The 17,050-nt window shown below is 46.3% G+C and overlaps 1 long non-coding RNA gene across 1 annotated transcript in view; it reads right to left on the reverse strand.

The window, feature by feature from the left end:
- LOC110256663 overlaps positions 5,120-17,050 on the reverse strand; it is a 66,777-nt gene continuing 54,846 nt past the window's right edge. Inside the window, exons 5-6 of the long non-coding RNA XR_002338520.1 lie at positions 13,260-13,428; positions 5,120-11,338 (exon numbers count right to left, since the gene is read on the reverse strand). This is a non-coding gene — a long non-coding RNA (uncharacterized LOC110256663). The remainder of the gene's footprint in view (positions 11,339-13,259; positions 13,429-17,050) is intronic.

Below are 17,050 nucleotides of genomic sequence, written 5' to 3' on the forward strand. Positions count from 1 at the left end.
GTTTGACCCATGGCCCAGGAACTTCTGCATTCCATGGGCACAGCCAAAAAGAAAAAAGGAAAGAAAAAAAAAAAAAAGAAACTAACGATCTTCTTTGGCACTTAAGTGCATGTCCCATGGGAGTGTGTCAATGTTTTGGGTAAAACCAATAAACTGTTTTGTTTGTTTGTTTTTTGGTTTTTTTTTTTTTTTTTTTTTTTTTTAGCTTTTTAGGATCACACCCACAGCATATTGAGGTTCTCAGGCTAGGTGTCTAATTGGAGCTACAGCTGCTGGCCTATGCCACAGCAACACCAGATCCGAGCCATGTCTGCAACCTACACCACCACTCATGGCAACACTGGATCCTTAACCCACTGAGCGAAGCCAGGGATCGAACCTGAAATCTCATGGTTCCTAGTGGGATTCATTTCTGCTGTGCATGACAGGAACTTCACCACTAAAGTGTTTTGTGTGAAGTGCCAAATGTAAGTACTCTACTGCTATTAACATTTTTCTATACGTTTTCAGTTACTGAAAAGTAAACTACTTTTCAACACAATCATGTCAATAAAAGGACAGAAAAGTAGAAAAGACATCAAATTTTGCACAGAGGCCAAGCTTTACCCAGATCCTTAAATTGATGATGTGATTTGCCCTGGTAGGATTTCACCTTTTTTTTTTTTTGGCCATGCCCATGGCATGCAGAAGTTCCCAGGCCAGGGACTGAACCTGAGCCACAGCAGCAAGCTGAGCCACACGGTGACAATGCCAAGTCCCCAACCACTAAGCCAGAAGGGCACCCTGGACTTCACATGTTTTGAAGGGGCACTGTGCTAAGATTCTATTAGTAGTGTGAGTTTGGCACTTGCCATCTGCGTCTACATGGGTTAAATCATGAACCACTGCACCTGCTGACCCTCAACACCCCCTGAAAGGAGCTCAGGGTGGAGATCAGGAGTGAGACACTCTGTGCTCTGGGAAAACTAGCAAAACAGGTCTTTAGATATCTATATACTTTTAGGAGAAGATATTAGCCCAATTCTTTCATCTCCTCATATCTAGAAAAGCACTAAAATCCTTGTGATGTCTGCTCCATGTGACTGGTAGTAACCTGCATGAAACCAAGAGCAAACATCTATAAAATGTGTGCAGGGCTTGTGGTGATCCCTGAGGGAACTCAGGAAGGAAACAAAGAATACCTTCCACCTAGCAGCCATGAGACTGTAGCCACTCCTGACAGCAAGCCCTGAGAATACTCAGGCTTGTTTAAAACACAGCATACTGGGGAGGTATGGGCAGAAGCCAGTGTTTAGAGCTGTCTGCCTTGACTAGATCTGTTCATTCGTCCCCAACTGGCCTCACACTGATTTGAGTTACTGGCGAAGACAAATCCAGAGATGCGCCAGCATTCGCCAGTGGGAAGGACACTGATGGAAACTTTCCTATGACCTGTCCCGTTGGTTTCTCTGGACCTCTTGTCTCCAGGTTGTGTCACTCCCAATGTGCCTGGGTACATTTTAATACAGTTTTCACCAATTACAAAACTAGATCTCAAAATCAAGTTTGCTATATACACACATACAACACACACACACACACACACACACACACACACACACACACACACACAGAGGCAGACACACCCTCTGCTAAAGTTAGATTTTTGAGGTCAGTGAAACCCCACAATTACAAGCTTATGCTATGGAATGAGCTGGACCTGGGCTTAAATCCTGCCTCTTGCTGTGAAACAGGGCACAGATAACATCACCTCCCTGCATAGTTTTCCTCTTCTGTTAGACAATTCCCACAACAGAAGGGTGAATGTGAGGATTGGACAGAGGAGTAGCTTATAAACTGGTGCTTCTCAGACTCCAAGAGCACACACAGCTTCTGGAAATCTCTCTTTCTTTCTAGGGCTATATGTACTGCATATGGAAGTTCCTGGTTCCTGGGCTAGGAGTTGAATCCAAGCTGCAGCTGCCAGCCTATACCACAGCCAGAGCCAGAGCAATGGTGGATCCAAGCAGCCTCTGAGACCCACACCGCCACCAAAATGCTGGATCTTAACCCACTCAGCAAGGTCAGGGATTGAACCCACATCCTCATGGATACTAGTTGGGTTCAGTCCACAATAGGAACCCCTGGAAATCTTGTTACAATGCAGATTCTTTTTTTTTTTTTTTTGTCTTTTGTATTTTTAGGACCACACCCATGGCATACAGAAGTTCCCAGGCTAGGGGTTGAATCAGAGCTACAGTTGCTGGCCTATGCCACAGCCAGAGCCAGAGCCAGAGCCACAGCAATGCGAGATCTGAGCTGTGTCTGCAACCTCATGGCAATGCCAGATCCCTGACCCACTGAGCGAGACCAGATCAAACCAACGTCCTCATGGATACTAGTCAGATTTGTTTCCGCTATGCCACAATGGGAACTCCTACAATGCAGCTTTTGATTCAGATTCTCAAGTGGGGCTTGACGTTCTAAGTTCCAGGTGACCTTGTGCTGATTGTCCATGGACCAAACTTTGCAGAACAAGGCACATACTAAAAAATTATAAAAGGGAAAACAAAATCACTATTCAGTGGTTCTGCCAGACGAGTAAGAGAAGAAAGCTGAGAAAGAATTATTTTGGACTCAGGTTTGATCCTATGCTCAGGTGGTTAAGCCCTGAGCATAGGACCAGCAGCTCAGCTCCCATCTGACCCCTAGCCTAGAAACTTCCATCTGCTGCAGGTGCAGCTCTGAAAAACAAACAGAATATATATATATATATATATATATATGTATATATATATATATATTTTTTTTTTTTTTTTTCTTTTGCAGTGTTTCCAAACCTTAGATGTCTTTACTTTTTTTTTTTTTCGGGCCAAACCTGCAGTATATGGAGGTTCCCAAATTAGGGGTTGAATTGGAGCATACACCATAGCCACAGTAATGCCACATCCAAGCATCAACACCAGATCCTTAATCTACTGAGCAAGGCCAGGGATGGAACCCTCCCAGATACTATGCTGGGTCTTAACCCACTGAGCCACAACAGGAATCCTAGACGCCCTTACTCTGGACAACAAAGGGTTATTCCTGTTGAAATCCTACTGTAATGTCAGACACCTACACTGCCTGCCTTGGAGCTACTGTGTTATTTCATTAAAATTCTGCGAGGTAGAGATTTTTATTCCTTTTTATTTTTTACTTATGTATGTATGTATGTATGTATTTTGCTTTTTAAGGCTGTAGGTGTATCATATAGAAGTCCTTAGGCTAGGGGTTGAATCAGAGCTGCAGCTGCTGGCCTACACCACAGCCACAGCAATGCCAGATCCAAGCTGTGTCTGTGATCTACACCACAGCTCACAGCAACACCGGATCCCTGACCTCACTGAGTGAGGCCAGGGATTGAACATGCATCCTCATGGATACTAGTCAGGTTTGTTACTGCTGGACCACGATGGGGAACTCCAGTCACCCTCCCTTAATTTACATGACCTGTCTTTAGGTCAGACCCTGTGACAGGAGGAAGAGGCTCAGATGGAAAGGGAAGAAGGAAGTTTTCTAGAGAACAATCAAGAGAAAAAGCAAAGAAATGAGAAGAGCCGGCACACCAAAATATCATTGTGTTTACACAGTCCATTCACACCATCAGTCCTGTTTTCCAGATGTTAACCCAGACAGAAATCTGCAGCTTGAAAAACGCTAGACTAGGAGTCAGGCCAAATATTTCTGGATCCAGAATCCCAGCCTCTGGAAAAACAAAGAGCTATCACACTCCAGATAGACGGTCAAACTCCCTGGCAACTGGGCCACTGGACCATGCTGGAAGTGACCCTGAAGGCACACTAATGTCCCCAGTGTGAAGTGAGGCAATTTGGGCTAGAGAGTCTGAAATGCCCTGTAACCAACCCCTCCTCTTTTGGGACATACTTGGGGTTCCTCGTACCCCAATTCTGAGCCTCTGCGGCCAAGGAGCCGCAGGTGGGTTTCACCGGTCCTCTTGTGCCCTCTAGTGGCTATCTGCCCTAACGACAACTCAGCCTTTCCTTCTGCCTCCCTCTCCTGCACTGGGGGCTGAACTGACCTGGGGAACATGCCAGTCTTACTTCATTCCCCCATCCCTCTAAGCAAAATTAAGCACCATATGGGGTGGGGGCTATCTTTCTCTCAAAGTCTCCTAGGGCACTCACCCCTCTCTACCATACCCCACTATTTTAAGTCAATCAGCTGAACAAACCTTAAGTTACATGACCAGCTTTAAACCCATCAGCTCCCCTTATTTCATGGCTTTAGGTCAGGTTCCCCTGGCAGGGATCAAGGACAGAAGGAAAAGGCTGGATGGAAGAAGAAGGATTTCCGGGGAGAACTCTTGAGAGAAAGGGTACAGGGATGAGCACAGCTCACCTAACAAAGTACCACTGCTTTTACACACTCCATTCACGACTACTAGCCCAGTCTTCCAGAATGCCAACTCCATGCAGGCCTGATTCTAGAAAATTGCAAGCCCAAGATTCAAGCCAGGTATTTCTGGGTCCAGAGTTCTGCCTCTGGAAAATCTAAGGGCAGCCTCATTTTAGCCAGACAGTCTATCAAATTCTTTGGCCATGGGGCCATACAACCAGGGGTAAAAGTGCCCCATTAGATGTGAAGGAAGAACTATGTCCTTTCTGTTAGGTGATGAAATTTGGACTGGAGAGCCTATACCCAACCTCTCCTCTCTGGGTACATCCTAGAAGATCCACCCCTCTCCAACTCCATCTCTGAATCTGAAGGTGTGGCAAGAAAGATGCAGATGGGCTCTGTCATGCATTGGCATCCTCTAGTAGCTGTCTGTCCTAACACCAACTCTCAGGAGTCCAGGAAATAGGCACTGGCCTTGGGCACCTGTCAGCCTGATTTCATTCCCCCTTTCCCTCTGAATGAAACAAAGTGGCCTACAGAGGGGGTATTTCTCTCTCAGGGCACTCACCCCTCCCTGTACCACCCCACTGCTTTAAGTCAATCAGGCAACCCCTCCCCCTTTTCTAGTTTTTAGGGCTGCACTCATGGCATATGGAAATTCCCAGGCTAAGAATTGAATCAGAACTGCAACTGCCAGCCTATGCCACAGCCACAGCCATGCCAGATCTGAGCTGTGTCTGTGACCTACACCATAGCTCACAGCAACGTCGGATCCTTAAACCACTGAGTGAGGCCAGGGATGGAACCCACATCCTCATGGTTACTCTTTGGGTTCCTTACCACCAAACCACAATGAGAACTCCAGGCAAACCCATTTTAAGTCACCTGACTGGGTTTAAATAAATCATCCCCTCTTAATTCATGTGATTTGGCTTTAGGTCAATTTCTACTAGTGGAGCTCAAAGACAGAAGGAAAAGGCTGAGATGGAAAAAGAAGGATCTTTGGAGAGAACTCTTGAGAGAAAGGGCACAGGGATGAGCCCGCCCACCAAGTGACATCGCTTTTACACAGTCCATTCATGACCACCATCTCAGCTTTCCAGATGCCAAACAGCAAGCAGGGCTTTCTAGAAAACTGGAAGCACAAGATCCAAAGCACATATTTCTGGGTCCGGAGTCCTGCTTTTGGAGAATCAAAGGGCAGGCTAGACAGCTGACAAAATATTTGGCCACAGGGCACCTGATCAGACTGTAAGTCCCCAACAGATGTTTAAGACACAGCTATGTCTCCTCTGTGAAGGGAAGCAATTTGGGCTGGAGAGTCAGAGGCACCCTGTAACGAATCCCTCCTCTCTGGGCAGGTCTTTGTGGTTCCAACACTCCCACCTCCAACCCCATCTCTGAGCTTGAAGTTGGTGCCAGGGAGCTGCAGATGCGCCTCAGCTGGTCCTCTAGCACCCTCTAGTGGCCAGCTTCTATAACACCAACTCTCAGCCCTTTCTCTTGCCTCCCTCCTCTGCTCTTGGACTGCACTGGCCTTGAGCACCTGCCAGCTCAATTTGGTTCTTTTTCTCCCTCTCAGTGCAATGAAGTGCCCTATAGAAGTGGGTATTTCTCCCTTATAGTCTATCACAGGGTAGTCACCCCACCTACCACACCAAATCTCAGCCCCTCTTCTTGCTCTCTCTTCTGCCTGGGGGCTACACCGGCCTTGAGCACCTGCCAAGGCCTTGAGCACTTGTTTTCGCTCCTCCTCTCCCTCTAAGCAAAATGAGGTGCCCTACAGAGGGGGTATTTCTCTCCCAAAGCCTCCCAGGGCACTCATCCCTCCTTACCAAACACCACTACTTTAAATTGGCCAGCCAGCTCCCCCACTGAGTAACAAAAGCCCCCTTTATTCCAGTCACCCTTCCTTATTTTACATGACATGGCTTTAGATCAGGTCCCCATATCAGAATGAAGAGGTTCAGATGGAAAAGGAGGAAGGAAGTTTGTGGAGAACTTTCAAGAGAAAAAGCAAAGTAATGAGAATACCCACCCATTAAAATATCACTACCTTTACATGCTCCATTCAGGACCATCCTCTCTGTTTTCCAGATGCCAACCCTGACAGAAACCTGCAGCTTGATAAATGAAACCCCACGTCAAGCTGGGTATTTCTTTGTCCAGAGTCCGTCTTCTGGAGAAACAAGGGGCTACCAACTGCAGACAGACTGACAAATTATCTGGCCAATGGCCACAAAACAGTGATGAAATTGCCACATTAGATACTGAAGGCACAACTATGTCCCTTTGTGAAGTGAAGCAATTTGGGGTGGAGAGTCAGAGGTACCCTGTAACCAACCCCTGCTCTCTGGGGACGTCCTTGGGGTTCTGCCAATGCCATCATCTCCCACCCCATCTCTGAGCCTGGAGGTGGGGCTAGAGAGCTGCTGGTGGGCTCTCTCAGTGCTCTGGTGCCCTCTGATGGCTGTCTCCTCTAACACCAACTCTCCATCTTTCCTCTCGCCTCCCTCTCCCATCTAGGGGGTTGCACTGGCCTTGAGCACTGCCAGCATGTTTTTGTTTCTTCTCTTCCTCAAAGCACAATGAAGTGACCTACAGAGTGGGATACTTCTGTCTCCCAGTCTCCCAGGGCATTCACCCCTCCCTACCCAACACCAATACTTTAAATCTGTCAGATACCCCCCCCTACTCAGTTGAGTTAAAGAGCCCATTTTCATTCATTAATTCTCCCTTTATTTATATGAGGTGGATTTAGGTAAGGTTCCATAATAGGAGGAGTGGCTGAGATGGAAAGGGAAGAAAGAAGTCTGGAGAATGCTTAAGAGGAAAAGCCAACTCATTACTCCCCCTCCCCCATTAAAATATCACTGCTTTTACACGCTCCTGCTCAGCCTTTGGTCAGCATTGCAGTGGGCCTTTCCCCCAAGCAAACTACTGTTAGTGAGCTCGCTCCACCCCCTCCCTTTCCTCTGTATGAGAGGAGCCTGAATTTAGACTGAGTGAAAATGGTTTTTCAGGACATTAGTCTGTATCTTCAAAGTCGGCTAGCTTTCCAATCAAAGTCTTTCTTCCTTGTCCCAACAACTCACCTCTGGATTTACTGGCCTGTCGTGCAGTGAGCAGAGTGCTCTTGGGTTCGGTACCAGAAATTTACTAGGACGTGTCTAAGGGCACACAAAACAGACTAGCACAGGCCAATCCAGGCCTGGCCACCATCTCTGGGGGCCCTCCCTGGTCAGGCCTGCATCTCCTCATCTGCATGTGGGGAAAAGGAGACCTGAGGGAGGGCTGTGGTGGGGGCAGGGTGGGCACAAGGCCTTTGGCTTCATCACTGGTCAATGTCACAGTGGTGCCCGCAGTGCAGTCTCTCTGGGTCGCAGTCTGCAGATTCCAGCCCTGTTTTCTCCCTTGCCCCATTCACCTGGCAGTCACTGTGCAGGGTGGCTGACTCTGAGGGAGCCACCACAGCCTGTGAAAGCCCTGGGACAGCAGTGCCCTCAGTGGGTTTCTGCTCCACTTCCCTGCAGGAGGGATAAATGCCCCACAAGATGGACCGAGCCTGGGACTGGCTCAATGTGAGCCCAGGTGAGGAGGTCCACACCCAGGACCATGATATAGCCAAATGAAAAACAGGTTCTAGGAGCCACTCTGCTGCTCCCCTGGGCTCCCTCCTGGAGTCTTACTCCCCCATCTCCTCTCCTACTGCCCTCACTGCATAGCCCCTGCCTTGGCCAAATGCAAAGTCACTGTCCCCATATTTGCAGAAATCTCAGGAAAGGGACTTTAATATGATTTCACTTCATTTTAACTCAAGAATGTTTCCGCATTTATCTATAGATTTTCCTGTTTCATCTGCCTCTTCAGGTGTCTATTTGGGCCTGACAATTCTTCCATACCTTCCAGTCTTACACATCATTATGATTAGTAGGGGTGTTTTTAGCCAAAGTGACACGAAGCTCAGGGTTTATGTCTATTTCTCTGTAACTTGTTATCTCAAGGAACATGTCCTGTGTCCCCACCATGTCAGGGGCTGTGGCCTCAGTGGGCTATATATCATTCAAGAAGGAAGACTGATTACCACAGCAATTCAGCCCTTCACTGATGTGGGACTTACACTTGACTCCCTCTCTTGCCATTTCAACTGTGCTTCCGGAACATCCTTCAAGTCCTAATACCCTGATTTCTCTCTCTCCCCCAGAGCCTCTGTGAGCTCATCCCAGAATGGGATTTTCGGGGAGCACTCACAGGGATGATGCAGTGAAGGGAGGGAGGTGCTGTCCAAGCTGGGCCACCAATTGGTCTGAGATCACAGTCCGTTTCACCACAGCCCACTGCCAGTTCTACAGGTGATGCCAGAGCCTTTCTCCTGTTGAGGGCTCTCCTGTCCCACCTTGCCCACAAGTCCCTGAGGCTTGGGGATTTGAGCTGAGCTGCAGCCCCAGCCCTCCTGCTGGTCCCTGGGGCTGCCTCTGACTGCAGGCCTCTGCTCTGTTCCTCCCCAGGGGGCAATGGTGACAACAGTGGACAGGCATGAGACCTGCCCGGTGTGGAGGGTCCAGGGAGGCAGGAGCTGGTGGGAAAGCTGGTGCCTGCCTTCCTGGGCAGCGGCCCTGCCTACCTCGCCACCTGCATGGGCACCTGCAGGGCTTTGGCCACCACCCAGCAGGTGCTGGACCTTCTGTTCCAAAGGTGAGCACTCTGCCCCACCCCCACCCCCAGCAGGGACATTGGTGACCCACCACCTACTATCTGTGAGACTCCGGAACGTTGCAGCTCCTCTCTGAGCCACAGTTTGCCCCTCTGCACACGAGGGGCAAGGGAGAACCAGCTCCCTAGGTTGACTGTAGGGCGCAAGTGGGTCCTTCAGGGAAAGTGTTTTCTGAGGACCTGGCCCTGGGGAAAGGGCTGCTGGAAGGGCTGCGGCTGTGCTGGTTGATGCTGTTCCTCTTCCCAGGGAGGAAGCCGCTGCCTGACTGCCTCTGGCCTTGGGCTCTGACTGTATCTGCATTTGAAAGGTGATGTGTGAGGAGTTCCCTGTCCTGGGTGAGTGTGAGGAGGGATCCCTGGGGGCAAGCAGGGGGCCCCTTGCTCCCCTGAGATACGTGTGATGGGGCTGGTTGGGTGCCTTCATTCTTCCAGTGCATAGGAAGGCCCACTAGGTGGAGGTGCTTTCCTAGGAAGAACCAACATTTAATGTATGGAGCAGACAAGAGTCCTGCTGTCTGGCTTCTGGAGCCAGATCTAGCTCAAGCCACAGGTGTCGTTCAAGGTCAAGAACCAGGATATGCATTATTGCCAGTTTCTCAGCCAAAGTTAGAGCATGCTCACGCCCTAGCTCTCATCTAAGCCACAGCTTAGCAACTTATTTCCAAGATCTATTGCAAGATTAACAACACAACAAACAATTAAGCAAACTAATGAAAACCCAGTATGGACCACCTCTCTCCAGTGGAAATATTAGTGACTCAAAGGTATTGAACTATCTGAAGAATAGTGCTTTCATCTTCAAATAAGAACAGATCTGCATCAATTAAAATAATCATTGTTCATCTTCAGGGTATCAAGGTGAAGACCCGTGATGGAGGAGACAGTACTTGCTTTCCTACGGTCAGAATGAGCTTGCTTGACACACCCTCTCCCTGATTTCTCTCTTCCCATCAAACCAGCCACTATCTCTGTCAGCCTTTTTATTTCTGTCTTTGATTCTCTATTCCACTTGTCTTTGTTTTCCTCCCTCTCAGTCTCAGTCTCTCTGTTTCTGTCTTTCCTCTTTCTCTCGTTTGCTCTCTTGCTTTATTGTCTCATCTTTTGCTTCATCGATACCCAAGTAATGCTTCTCTGCCCCTCTAATGTCTCTACAGACCATTCTGTTTAATTAACACACAGTCATTACCAAGTGCCCCTGTCAAAAATCCTCTAAACCCAAATGACAATAACTAAAATCCCATGCTGCTTGGGAAATACTCTTACAGTCAGTTCTTCTTAGTGGATAACACGTCACAGTCACCTCTAGGTTAGGAGACTCTTAGGTACCTGGTTCCTTTGAAACATGTGTCATCATTTTCAACAGTCATACAATGTGCTTGTTCCCTCATTACTGGAGTCCAAAGTGTAGTGTATGTTCATTTTCTCAGTCGTTTATGAATGTTGTGTTTGGATAATTTGGTGAACCAAGAAAAAATTTCAATGGGAAAAGACAGCCAGTCTTGGCAATGTGTTGTACTGTCCCAGGCATTGTGCTCAAATGCTAACTCTCTTCCTTCAATTAGTCCTCTCAAACCTGACCAGAGAGGAAATCTTCAGCTCAGGTAGTACCCTGTAGACAAGAAATAAAGGAATAGACTCCACAGCACAACCAGCCTCATGTGTAGTTTCATGGACTTCTCTTTCTGACCATCCACTGCAATGGGCTTACAGTCACTCAGCTCACTCTGGCCACGTTTTCCCAAGGGGTGAATAATCATTGCCAGGATTTGATAACAGCTGTGTTGAGCACCCAGAAGAGACTCACCAAGAGAAAGAAATAGGTCCTCTCCTTAGCATGCCCTTAAAATTGAAGTCCCTGTAGCAGAAGGCGTATTGGGCACCCAATGCATGAGAAAACCCTCATATTTACCCAACCAGTCATTTGCACTGGTTGGCTGCTTTCATTTCATTCTTTACACTGCATGACACTATCAGGTTAATGCTTATAAGCACATTTCCAGACACAAAAGATTGATTCTAGGTGGCTTGGCTCACATTGCATCTAGACATGGACCCTGAGAGAAAATGAATGAAAACATTAAGGTTACCTGAATTCTGTTTTCCATAATGCAAGTTCTCAGACCAGTCATTCCCTGGTAGTTATACCAGGGTAGAGGTTCTTTTGAAGTAGTGCTTGCAGAGTGTCCTTTGACATGGCTTCCAAACAAGTCTCCTTATTTTCTTTTTTGCAGTCCTCTTGGGTGTCAGCCTGTTGAAAAGGGCAATAGTCTTAGGGGGTATCCCATATAGATTCAAAATGACGGAGTTCCCGTCGTGGCGCAGTGGTTAACAAATCCGACTAGGAACCATGAGGTTGCGGGTTCAGTCCCTGCCCTTGTTCAGTGGGTTAACATCCGGTGTTGCCGTGAGCTGTGGTGTAGGTTGCAGACGCGGCTCGGATCCCGCGTTGCTGTGGCTCTGGCATAGGCCGGCGGCTACAGCTCCGATTCAACCACTAGCCTCGGAACCTCCATATGCCGCGGGAGCGGCCCAAGAAATAGCAACAACAAAAGACAAAAGACAAAAAGACAAAAAAAAAAAAAAAAAAAAATGACAGTGCCAGTCAGCCCAGCTATTGACTTTCTGCCAGGTGGAAAACTTCTAAATCCAGAGATTACAGTCTATTTTTAACTGAATGGGATACTGGCAGTTGAACATCTGCCATCAGAAAAGATGACAGTTGGGGTTCCTGTTGTAGCTCAGCGGAGACTGAAAAGCCAGTCGAGTGAAAATCCCCCTCGTCCGGACTCGGAAGAGGCGACACCCCAAATCACTCAGGAGAAGCGGTCTTGATGCAAACAGCAAGAGGATTTTTATTCCAAGCGCGCTGGGGCCCACAGTTGTACGCCACGCAGGGGTAGAGGACTGCGGCCCCGAGTGTGGAGTCGGGACAGCTTTTATGGGGTTCACAACAAAGCCCGCGCTTTTACAAACTAATCATTTTAAAATATCCCAAACCAGTCAATTCAAAACTTCAAGAGCCCGTGCTTTGTGGACCAATTAATTTTAAGCTGTTCTGGAGTTACGTGTTTGTGCCTGTCCCTGGGTGGGGGAGACATATTGTCACCAAGATATATTTATCAGTATTTTCAACATTTTGTGGCACACCCGATCTTACTGGGGTCGGTTAGGCGATTAACTTCTCCTCTTTTTATCTTATGCAAGCAGCTTTACAGAAGCCAAACAAGCAGTTAGGAACCCTTTTCCCTGTTATCTCAAGCAGTTTCAAGAAGTTTCATGCATAGAGGCACATACTCAGGGGCCTGTTTTTCCCCTTCCACATAGTTTTGTACAGCACAGAAAGCAAGCCCTAAAACAGCAAAAAGTATGATCTTTTAACTATAGGGAACAGGGTCTGGAATTCGAGGGCATTTAGAGCTTCTTATTAACTTCCTGGGTTCTGGGAGGGTCAGGTTGCCTTTTCATCCTTTCAAGACGAATCTGACTAGCATCCATGGGGACACAGGTTTGATCCCTGGCCTTCCTCAGAGGGTTAAGCATCTGGTGTTGCCATGAGCTGTGGTGTAGGTCATGGATGCGGCTCGGATCCTGTGTTGCTGTGGCTGTGGTGTAGGCCAGCGGCTATAACTCTGATTCAACCTCTAGCCTGGAACCTGCATAAGCCACAGGTGCGGCCCTAAAAAGACAAAAAAAAAAAAAAAAAAGAAAAAAAGATGACATTCAATACTACTGGGAACTACCAACCACTAACAAGTAATCCATAGAATTACATGCAAACGATATGCAAAGTCACAGAAAAACAGAATTACCATTAAATTGATGGTAAATTTTTTCACATCTTGAGGCATGGCAAAGTCATTCTGTCTGTATGGTCTGTCGTAAACACACTGCACTTCTGCTTGAATTATTAAAACACAGGAGTTTCTGTTGTGGCTCAGTAGTAAGGAACACAACTAGTATCCATGTGGATGCGGGTTTGATCCCTGGCCTCGCTCAGTGGGTTAAGGATCCGGCATTGCTATGAGCTGTGTGTAGGCTGGCAGCTAGGGTTCTGATTTGACCCCTAGCCTGGGAAATTCCACATGCCTTGGGTGTGGCCCTGAAAAGCAAAAAACAAACAAAGAAAACCACAGAATGCCTTTATCAGATTGTTTTCAATACCTACCTACCTTTGTGATAAGGAGAAATGTTTCCCTTCTGATGATGCCCAGGCTGGCACTCCTTGGAGGATGAGGTTCCTTTCCAGACAGCAAGGTAACACTAACTAGTTGTGTATACGCTAATCTTTCTCTTTTGAAATCCTGAAGTGATGTACTCTGTTATACTTGATGTTCTTTGCTGTGAAAAGATATAAAACTGTTTCAGGCCTTCAAACTGGAGCCAGATGGCCATGGTGGCTGCAGACACCTTCCTGCATCACTGAGATCTTGACTTCCTGAATTATATCAAATCAGGAAACCACCAGCCCTTCTTAAAACAACAACAACAACAAAAAACCCCAAGAAACCTGCTAGCAGCTGCCTGCTAGTCTCAAGGTCTCTCTTTGTAAGTAGGCAAGGGTTTCAGACCCCAATCAATATGTACTTAACAACATCTTTACTTCTTGGCAGCTCAATTATAACTCTTTAGAACTAATTCAGTGAAATAAGTGTAACATTGCAGATTTTGCCTTTATAAGCCTCCTCTGTTTTGTAATCCAGGAGAAGACAATTCGAGTGTTTCTGGAATCTGTGTCTCCTGGGGTTTAGTTTTCAATTTGGCAAAAATAAAACTCTCTCCTAGTCTTACTATGAATTGTTTGTTGATTATTTCCATCAACACAATAGAAATTAACCACTTAAACCTGAAAACAAAACCTAATAAAAAAACAAACCAACTCAAAAACTCAAAATTTGGTCTACAGGAGAATAAATGAATATTTTTATCCACTGAATTAAAGACATTTGAAAATTTGTGTACCATTTTGCAAACCCACTGATGGGCAACAGGGCTACCAACTTCATTTTCCATTTCAAGAAGAAAATGCCCAAGCCATTCTCAGTCTTTACCCCTAATTTATTCCTGAAACACAGCCCAATTAAACCTGTCACTGCAATCATTTATACCTTTGTTAACCCCAGAAGGGCATCAAGGCACTTAGATGATCCAATGACAGAACCTAAATGCTAATGGAAACTTACCACTTGATGTGCTGATGAATTCATGTTGGAACAGCCACCTAGACCACACAGAAACTGCTGGTCAACTCTTTGGTCCCTGGAAGGTCAGGACTTAAAAAATACAAGGATGTCCCCCTTCCTACTGATTTCAATACCTTCCTATGGTAAGCCTCATTCAAAATTTATGATCTGGAAGGAATCTCACAAAGCAAGTGGAAATTAAATGAAAGTTCAGAAACAGCTAAGTACTCTAAAAACTACCATCATCCTTTGGCCAGTACAATTACTTTTTCAGGGCTCTCTAGTTTTCACAAACATAGATAATTTTCTCTCAGTTGCATTTCTTGACTCTGGGTTCCTTGGGATTAGGTTTGGCTGTGTTCTTTACAAAATGGAAAGCCTAGCTTCCTTGTATACACTGCACATCTCTCTCAGCATCTCCAGAAACCCACTTCATTCCATTCCTAAATCATTTCCTTATTTGAGGGTGAGGTCATGATACTTCAGATTCTAAGGGTGACTGCTTCTCCAGGGTCTTCCCAGGGGTCACACTCTTGGGTTCCAACTTTTCAGCTTTCTGGGTGTAATCTGAATCTAGCCCCATTACCTACATGCCATAGAGAGTCCAAAGAAAGGGGCAGGAACTAGATGGATATGTAGCAGGTTTAACTTACTTCCGAGGCTTATCTTGTGCAGCCATAAGACAAGTAGTTTTCCCTACCTGTATGTCAGAATCCTTAAAAGGGTTAAATAGACACCATAAAGGCTCAGTCAACTCTACTGTCCAAAGGTGTTAACAACATCTTGCTATCTCAAACATGTGTCCTTTTTAAGCTTATTTCTAGGGGAAGCCAAGCAGAATGCACATTCCAAGGACAAGGTTGGGGGGCACGTGTGTGGTGGTGAGGTGATTTAATTACCTAGGTCTATCTCTCAGATCAACCTAGGTCATGTTCTCTCCATGAACTTCAATAACACATACCAAACAGCACTGAATGCTTGGCTGAGGGTAAGCCACTCCATACAATGTATTCTAAAGCAATGTTCCCTGACAAAATCCCCAAAAGGGAAATAGATATAATCATTTAATGGCTTAAGGGAAGGGAAACAGACTCTCTTTAGCTGGTTACTCCTTTTCTGATCTAGGAATGTCAGAAAATACACAAGTGAGGCAGGAGATAGGTGAGCTCTGGGACATTTACAACCAGCCATCTGTCTACATTTCAAGATAGAAATAGCAGAAGGCACAAGGCAAATAATTGGTACTTGCCTTCTGTGAACTTGTTAAACAACGATAATAACAGGATCAGAAAAGGGGCTAAGCTCTGCTTGGGCAAAAGACCAAGAGGTCACATACTTCCCATCTGTGGGGTTAGGGAGACCCCTCTGGGTTGGAAAGGGAGGGGATGCCAAGCCCTAAATCTGGCTAGCCTTCCCACAATGCCTTGCTCTGGACCCCATCTTGGCCAAAAATGTGCATGCAGATCATGGAGGGCCCTTGGTGGCCAGGTGTGAAAGATAAAAAACAAGATAATTGGCCAAAGGAAAACAAAGACCCAGAAGAACTGACCCATATAAGTGGTTTAAATCACCCCTCTGGTCTCCTCACTCATAAGGACACCCACACCCGTGCTCCTCTGGGTGAGTATTACTACTTTGCTTCTGCTTTTTTTTGTTTTTTGTTTTTTGTTTTTTTTGTCTTTTGTCTTTTTGTTGTTGTTGTTGTATTTTTGGCCGCTCCTGCGGCATATGGAGGTTCCAGGCTAGGGTCGAATCGGAGCTGTAGCCACGCTACGCCGGCACAGCACACGGATCCGAGCCGCGTCTGCGACCTACACCAGCTCACGCAACGCCGGATCGTTACCACTGAGCAGGCAGGACCGACCCGCCCTCATGTCCTAGTCGGATTCGTTAACCACTGCGCCACGACGGAATCCTGCTTCTGCTTTTGATGTGTGTTCTCCCGCATGTTGTACTGTGTTTCTAACAATGAATTTTATACCTGTTTAAATGGTCTTTGCCTCCTTGAAACATTATTGCTTTCAACAGGGGACAAGAATCAGGGCAATTCTGCTTTTAGCCTCTAGCTGGTCTAGTGGCTAAGATTCCTGGTTTTCATCCAGGCTCTCCAGGTTCAGTTCCTGACCAGAAAATTAAGATCTTGTTCCGAGCCATCACTCAGTACTGTCTCTTTGGGTGTTTGTTTGTTTTGTCTTTTAAGGGCCACACCCGTGGCATATGGAGGTTACCAGGCTAGGGGTCTAATCTGAGCTGTTGCTGCCAGCCTATGCCAGAGCCACAGCAACATGGGATCCAAGTCACGTCTGCGAGTACTGTTCTTTGAAATCACAAGCACAGAAAAGAAGGGCACAATACAACAACTTGTGAGAAGAAAAAGACAATTCAAAGAATGTGGGAAGTACAATGACAGCCCCACAGCATCCAAGATAGACCTCATTATACATAATATGAAAAGAAAACAAAGTACAGACTTACATTAAAAATGGTGTGTTTTCAAAATAAATGGTGTGTTTCTAAAAAAACTGGAGCAACTTAGATGATACATGACACAGCTGTGTTTGAAAGGAATGATTTGGATGAAAAATACTACCATGCTAACATTTCAGTTCAGTTTAGGCTCTAGACAGCTCAAAAAATTTTATAAAAAACACACCTAAGTTACCAACTTCAGTGTTCTTTTGCCACCCAGGTTTATGAAAGTCAGAACTAGGTATTAAGATGAAGATAATAAGCCTATTTAAAATTGGGAATGTGACTCATTAAATCAATTAGGTTAGAAT

The sequence above is a fragment of the Sus scrofa genome, chromosome 14 (assembly GCF_000003025.6).
Source record: "Sus scrofa isolate TJ Tabasco breed Duroc chromosome 14, Sscrofa11.1, whole genome shotgun sequence".
Classification (NCBI taxonomy): Eukaryota; Metazoa; Chordata; class Mammalia; order Artiodactyla; family Suidae; genus Sus; species Sus scrofa.